Below are 8503 nucleotides of genomic sequence, written 5' to 3' on the forward strand. Positions count from 1 at the left end.
AGTAGAACCCCTAGACACTGAGGCTTGGGATTGCTTCCTGTTTGGAGGTACCCGTGGATGCGCCAGGAGGGCGATGCTCCTGTAGACACTGAGGCTTGGGATTGCTTCCTGGTTGGAGGTACCCGTGGATGCGCCAGGAGGGTGATGCTCCTGTAGACACTGAGGCTTGGGATTGCTTCCTGGCTGGAGGTACCCGTGGATGCGCCAGGAGGGCGATGCTCCTGTAGACACTGAAGCTTAGTGTTTGTAATCCTGCCAGACCTCACTCCACGGGTCTCTTCTTTTGTCTGTTCCTGATGTGTGCCCTTTATGATTAAGTGGTGCTAGTGGTAAAGAATCCGCCTGCCAATGCAGGAGACGCAAGAGACTCAGATTCAATCCCTGGGCTGGGAAGATTCCCCTGGAAGAGTGCGTGGCTGCTCACTCCAATATTCTTACCTGGAGAATCCCATGGGCAGAGGAGCCTGGCGGGCTACAAGCCATGGGGTCACAAAGGGTCGGACACGACTGAGCACAAAACAGCAGACACGATAAAACCGCAGTGGAATGTATGGTGCTCCCCTGAATTCTGTGAGTCGTTCTAGCAAAGTATGGAACCTGAAGGGGAAGTGGGAACACCCCAAATTTATTACCGGTTGGTAGCCTGGGATCCTCGGGGCTTGCAGCTGGTCCTGAAGCAAGGGCAGTCTTGTGGGGACCGCACCCCTAACCTGTGACACTTAACCTACTGCAGATAGATAGGACTACACTGCAGGTTTCAGGCTTAACAAATGTTTTAAAATAACTTCTAGCATTCGCTGGACTGTTACCTAAGTCTCTTAATTTCCTACAGTGATTTTGTGTGTGTGTATCCTTTTTTGTTCCACACTGGAGGATAATTGCTTTAAAATACTGTGTTAGTTTCTGCCACACGTCAAGATGAATCAGCTGTAAGTATCCATATGTCCGTTCCCTCTTGAAGCTCCGTTCTACCTCCCATCCCATTCCCTCCCGGTTGTCACAGAGAACCAGGTTTCTCCTGCAGTAATTTTTATCTTTAACCCATTTTACATTCTAGATTTTCCTTTGTCAAAGAACACAGAATTCTAGTAAAAGTTGACCAAGATTATGAACCAACAATATGACTTGGCATGATGAAAATATTTATGCATCCTGGCGTCACAACTGCTCTTTAAATGATGTGGTTTTCAAATTATCAGGTGAAGCAGAGTGATGCTCAAAACTTGTGTGCTTCCTTCGTAATTAATTAAATAACAGTCTGTTTCCATTATGCATTTGAGCAAGAATGCCTCATTTGCACACATTCTGCTTTTCATATATGCCCATGGAATGGCCTTGTATCAATACTTGTCCATTGAACCAACCATCCTAACCTTTTTAACAAATGCTGTAACATCACTGACTTGACTGCTCTATTTTTTTTTTTTTTTTGGCCACATCTCAAAGAGTATGGAATCTTAGTTCCCCGACCAGGGGTTGAACCTGCATCCCTGTAGTGGAAGCACGGAGTCATAATCACTGGACCACCAAGGAAATCCCTTGGCTGCTCTATTTCATTTGTTCATTCATTCTCACGGAACCAGATGTGAGCCAAGCATTATATTAGATGCTGAGCATGCACAAAAAGTAGCTCAGTTGGTAAACAATTTGCCTGCAATGCAGGAGACCCTGGTTCAATTCCTGGGTCAGGAAGATCTGCTGGAGAAGGGATAGGCTACCCACTCCAGTATTCTGGCCTGGAGAATTCCATGGATTGTATATAGTCCATGGGGTTGCAAAGAGTCGTACATGATTGAGCAACTTTCACTTTCACTTTTTTTCATGCACAAAAAGAATCAAATACAGCCCTCATTTTTTTTAGAAAAAACTGTGTATTTTATTTTGGGGTGTAGCCAACTAACGATGTTGTGATAGCTTCAGGTGAATGGCAAAGGGACTCAGTCATACATACGAAAGTGACAAAGTGAAAGCGTCAGTCGCTCAGTGGTGTCTGACCTGGTGGACTACAGCTCATCGGGCTCCTTTGTCTATGGAATTCTCCAGGCAAAATGCTGGAATGGGTAACCATTTCCTTCTCCAGGGTTTCTTCCCAACCTAGGGATTGAGCCTGGGTCTCCTGCATTGCAGGTGGATACCATCTGGGCCGCCAGAGAAGCCCCAGCCACACGTACATACATGTATCCATTCTCCCCGGGCGCCCCGCCCATCCAGACTGCCGCATAGCATGAGCTGAGTTCCATGTGCTACACAGTGGGTCCTTGTTGGTTATCCATTTTAAACACAGCAAAGTGTACGTGGCCATCCCAAACTCCCCTTCTCCCCCACCTTTTGCCCACTGCAACCTTAAGTTCATTCTCTAAATCTGTGAATCTCTGTCTGTTTTGGAGGTTCATTTGTATCATTTCTTTTTGGATTCCACATATAAAGAACCTCTTAAGGTACACCCATTCTAGAGAAGATTTGCTGTAATGTCTACATAAAAATATATAAACTATATAAAAATATATAAACTTCTGTTGATTTCCTTCCAGGAAGATCTTACTAGCCTTGAATGATAATTGATAATTCCCCACAATGGTAGCACTTATAAAACTTGAGTATGCAGATGAATCACCTGAGCATCTTCTTTGATAATAGGATTTTAATTCAGTAAGATTGGCTTGGGGCCTGAAATTTTACAAACGAGACACTATGCTCCAGGTCCATGGACCACACTGCAGTGTAGAGGTCTTAGTTACAGATTCGGGACATTTTCAATATTAGGACATCTGAAAGTATTTGAATGCTTTTCACCCGATAGACTTCTGCTTGCCTTTCAAACTCACTGTTCTGTGTGGCCTGAGCCTATTTAACTTGTCTGAGTCTCTTCGTTCAAACCGAACGGAAATCTTACCACGTTGCAAAGTCGCTGCAAAGTGAAAAGAATTCTTTAATCATGGCAGGTGTATGAAAGATTTAATATTCATTACTTTTTCCATAAATGTTACTTTTTTAAAAATCTTCACAAAAGTTAAGATAAACCCATAATTTCCTACCAGTCATGGTCTGTTGTTTTAATTTCATGGCATGTAGTTAGAATACTCTTTATGCTATTTTGCAGTGACATTATGAAGAAAACGTTCACTGCAGTGATTTACCGCTGCTTCAGAATGAACTGTATGTTACAGGGGCCTCAGGAAGGAGGGCTGAACACTTATGGGATTCTTCGGAGACTTTAATCACAAAACGTGTTTTATTAAATGTCTTAATCCTATGATACCCCCCAAAATTTCTAAAACATAATTAATTAGACCATTTTAATCAGTTTGACATGATTGATAAGATTTAAATAGATGAAATAAGTAAAACGTGGATAATTATTCATGATAGACAAGGATAGAATGAGACCTTGCAGTGTGATTGCTACAGATTCCCTTCAGGTCTCACTGCCCCCTCTTTTTTTTCCTCCTAATGCCAGTTACAGTGAAAGGAAAGAATGATCAAGTGTGTGGAAGAAGTGTTAGTCCCTCAGTAGTGCCTAATTCTCTGCAACTCCATGGACTGTAGCCTGCCAGGCTCCTCTGTCCATGGAATTCTCCAGGCAAGAATACCGGAGTAGGTTGCCATTTCTTTCTCCAGGGGATCTTCCTGACCCAGGGATTGAACCTGGGTCTCCTGGATTGCAGGCAGACTCTTTCCCATCTGAGTCACCAAGTGTATATTGGGTTTCATATCTGACTCAACAGAGTATGACCATTTGGGGACTGATTTTTCTGTACCTTCTGAAAATTTCCATTAATATCAATACATAGCCTAACTGTTAAGAATATATTTTGTACATATATCCAGAGGAGATTCATAAAGGCAAGTAGTCATTTTTCTCTAGTTTCTAACTATATTCTAATTGATAGAATGATTCTCTGCAAACTCACTGCTAAGCAGCACAAGATGATAAAATCTCAAGACTGTCTTGATGTTGACACCTGTCATTAAAGAAGTCAAATGAAATGTCTTAAGAAGATTTGATCTAGGAACTCCGTGATGGTCCAGTGGTTAGGACCCCGTGCTCCCAAAGCAGCGGTTGTGGATAAGATCCCGCATGCCACACAGCAAAGCCAACAGAAATGCACAAGGTTTGACCTAATAGTATCTTTAGCAAACTAAAGGTGCACGCAGAGAGAATCCTTCTTTGCTTAATGACAGTAGCAACTGATTAAATGGATGTGATCTACACACACATGCCTACCTACATATATCTATTTCTTAAGTCCTTCTTCACAGACACTATATTTGACTGTAGGGATGAATTCACTCATCAGATACGTTTTCATCACATTCTTCATTAAGCGTTTTCCATTTAGAAGACAAATCTAAAACACTAGCCTCATCATTCTTCAGTTTGCAGTTTAAGTACAAAATCCTGCCAGGGTCGCATTCATTAAAATAAAACAGTCTTGGAAATTAAGTGCTAATTTCCCCCTCAAATGGCCTTGTCTGTTTTTTTTCCTTCCTTCCTTCTTTCTTTCTAATTACCACTCTAATGAAGTGGCCAGTGTTACGGTAAGAAGTGATTTCAAGGCAGCAGTTTCTTATCATGAATCATGTATTTTACCCGCCACCCTCGTCCCATGTGAGTCGGCCCTGGTTATTTAAAATGCATGCACAAACTCCATCTCACTGAGTCTATAATAGTTTTAAAATAGCAAATCATCCTTTCAGCACAAAGAGTAGGCTTTCAAGCATTTCACTAAAGCAAAGAAGAAGAAAGCCATTATATATTCACCCTAGGATCTTTTCTGATCACTCTATTACTCTCAGAAATATATTTTCAAAATCTTAAAATGCTCTTAAAACAGTTATAGTACCGACGCATCTGATAAGGATGAGTAGGCTCAAGAGTGAGGTGATATATGCATAATTATGGCTGATTTGCATTGCTGTATGGCAGAAATCATCATAACATTGTAAAGCAATTTTCCTCCAATTAAAAAATACATTTTAAAAAAGGAGCTATGATGATAGGAAGCAAAAAACTGTAACGCACTCTCAAAGTATTAAATTTTTTAAGCTTTCAACTGACCACGCTCTTCCAAACCATGGGTCACACAATTCACTCTGCTTCTAACATGGACTCCTCTTTTTGTTTACCAGAAAAAAAAAAAAAGGTTGGCCAAAGCATCTTGCTTTCATCCATTAAACAGGAATTTCTCTTTTAACTTTGATCTTATTCCATCTGGACTCCTGATCTTTCCATGACGGAACATTATTTTTCATCAAATGGCTAGAATGTGGTCAAGGGGCACCACTGCTGGTTGCCATTTGGTTATAGACAAGAGAAACCAGTGACCCTCTTGGGCATTTCTGGGTGTGTCTAGACCCTCATTTATCCTCAAGGACCTTTTTCCCACCTATGGCTTGGGTTGACCCACTATGTGTTCACTGTACATTAAGGAGTGGGAATTCAACCTGGTTCTTGAAAAAGAAATTCTACAGCTAACTTAGAAAATTCAAAACTAGAGACACAGACATGGAGAACAAACATATGGACACCAAGGTGGGAAAGGGAAGGTGGGATAAGTTAGGGGATTGGGATCAACATATATACACTAATTTGTAATAAAAGAGATAAACAAAGAGAATAAAAAGAACTGCAGGAGATAAAGGAGACAGTGGTTCAGTCCCTGGGTGGAGAAGATCCCCTGGAGGAGGGCATGGCAACCCACTCCGGTATCCTTGCCTGGAGAATCAAACACAACTGAAGCGACTTAGCACACGTGCACACTTGAAACTTGCAATTGCTGCTAGGATTTCAACTGGTATTCAGTTGGAACAACAGATCCATTTAGAAGAATTGACATCTTAACCATATTACATTTTCCAATCTATAAATATTGTACTTATTTTCATATATTTAGATCTTCCTTGATTTCTTTTGTGAGTATTTGATAACTTTCAGAATATATATATCTTGCACTTGTCAGTAGATTTATACCCAAGTATTTCATGTTTTGGGTGCTCCTGTAAACTACACTTTTTAAAATTTCAGTTTCCAATTGTTCAACGCTGATATCTAGAAATATAATTGATTTTTTTCTATATTGATTGGTATTTTATTTTCAATGGCAAGCTTCTCTCTTGACATTATATGTATTCTAGAACAGTGATCCTCAAAGCTGGCTGAGCCTTAGAATCACCTACACAGCTGTAAATACACAGATTTCCAGATCACATGTCCCCTACGTTCTTACGCTATAGTTTTGGGACAGACCTAGGGATTAATGTTTGCAAACCATTCCCGGGTAATTCTAACCTTGGAGAGGTTTAGGAATCAATCATAAAGCATTTGTGGATGTAAATGATTTCATAGATAAGACAGACATGGCAAGAACATCATTCATTTCCCATACTGTCACTAACTTCTGCTCATTGGGTGTCTTCTGTTGGATTTCCAGCTGACAGCTTTGCAATGATATGTCTTTTCTGAAACCAAACCACTTCTTTTTAACCAATGGTACATTTGTTGAAAATTGTACCAGATTTACTACCTGAGTTTGTGTGTGTGTTTCTGTTCAGTCATGTCTGACTCTTTGCGACCTCATGGACTGTAGCCCACCAGGCTTCTCTGTCCATGGGGTTTTACAGGCAAGAATACTGGAGTGGTTTGCAACTTCCTTCTCCAGGGGATCTTCCCCAGGGTTGGAACCCACGTCTTCTGCATCTCCTGCATCGGCAGACTGATTCTTGACCACCTGAGCCACCTGGGAAGCACTAACTGTGCTTAGAAGCTCATTAAAATTCAGTCTACGGCCATGCTTGGCCAGATTAGCACAATATTGCTAACTATTTAAACAACTTATATACAATCGCTTTGGGGGAGGAGCAAATACGGGGACACTGGCTGAAAAGGTCATAAAAATGTGGTTAAATTCTAGAATGGTTTGCCAAGATAAAGTTTGATGATAAAGGGTTTGGTGAGTACAAGTGCTACAAAGTCATATTTAAGTAGTTTGTCAAGAGTGTGGGAGTGGATTTATTACCAGGGCGTTGAGATATCTTTTGGAAGAACCCGAGAGCAGGAAATGCAAACTGGCCTCCCATGGGACGGGAGAAGGATAAAGGAAGCCACCAGGATCCCAGGCAGTTCTTCCGTCCCTTCTGCCCACATGGCTGCTTCCAGCTTCTCTTGGGGGTGTGTGACTTTGTTCCAGCAGAGCAGCTTTCTCAGCCCCTCCCAACAAAATCCCTCAAGGAGATCCAGGCACTACATCCGCACGACCCCAGAGCTCAAATCAATGCCAAACTAAGCAGTTCTCAGGTCAGATTACGAGATGAGCTCTAATCAGTCGATGTGACCATCTCTTAATGTTGACTGATGGTGCCTATGAGAGATGATCCTTTGAGAAAGAAATTGAGTAAGGCATGCAGTTTGATTGACATCTTCCATATTTGGATGTCATACACGGCATCTCCTAAAAACTACAAATTTTAACCATATACCACGTCATTCTGTGATGACACATGTCCCATAAAAGTGTACCTATTTTGAATTCTCTAATAAATGAAGAACTGCCTTCGCTAAATGAAACTGATGCTTTTAAAGAAAACATTCTGTTCTCAACACAGAGAGTTGAAATTTAGTATGCCCTTTTTAATGTGAGCCTTGCAGAAACAGTACTGGGGTACTTAAAATTAAATTACTTTTAAATAAATGAACTGACTGCATAACAGGGCTGTGGAAGTAAGGCCATTTACTTGAATACTGACCTATGGGGTTTTTTTCTTCTTTTCCGTGGCTTCTCAGATTACAGCAGTTCCCAGATTACATCTCAGAGTTCCTTCAAATTGGCCTCTATGTTTTATAAAACCCTATATTTTCATTACACAAAACTTTTATCAGTTTAATTTCTTTTCTACCTTGATCCTTTAACATACCTTGAAAATGAGCTTTTCTGTCTGTTGCATAAGCCTGTTGGACTAAAGAGCTACTGCCTGTCTCATCTCATATCAAGACCCCACTTCTAAATTATAGGCGATACATACTGACAATAGTCACTTACTCCAGGAAGACTCTAAATCACAGTACATTCCCTTTTCAGCAATAAATCCTGAAGTCACACAGAAATTTGCCATTAGTTGCATCATCCATCCCCAGGGCATTTGCGTAGGAAAGCTGTTAAGGACATTTTACTGGCTGGTAAACTGAATGGCAAGATGGTGTGAATTTATTTTCAGAATCCTACTAAAGGATCAGGGTGAAATACTCCATTATTAGTCTCTCTTGTACTTTTCCATTTTCCATTACCTGAATGTTAAAAGACAATCCAAATGTACTTGATTGATTGAGATCAAGGAAAGAAGACTATGTCTGCCTGGATGGTTCAGTCAGTAAAGAATCTGGCTGGAATGCAGGAGACAGTGTTCCATCTCTAGGTTGGGAAGATCCCCTGGAGAGGAAGTGACAACCCACTCTAGTATTCTTGCCTGGGAAATCCCAAGGACAGAGGAACCTGGCGGACTCTGTGGG

This window comes from Cervus elaphus, chromosome 7, assembly GCF_910594005.1.
Source record: "Cervus elaphus chromosome 7, mCerEla1.1, whole genome shotgun sequence".
Classification (NCBI taxonomy): domain Eukaryota; kingdom Metazoa; phylum Chordata; class Mammalia; order Artiodactyla; family Cervidae; genus Cervus; species Cervus elaphus.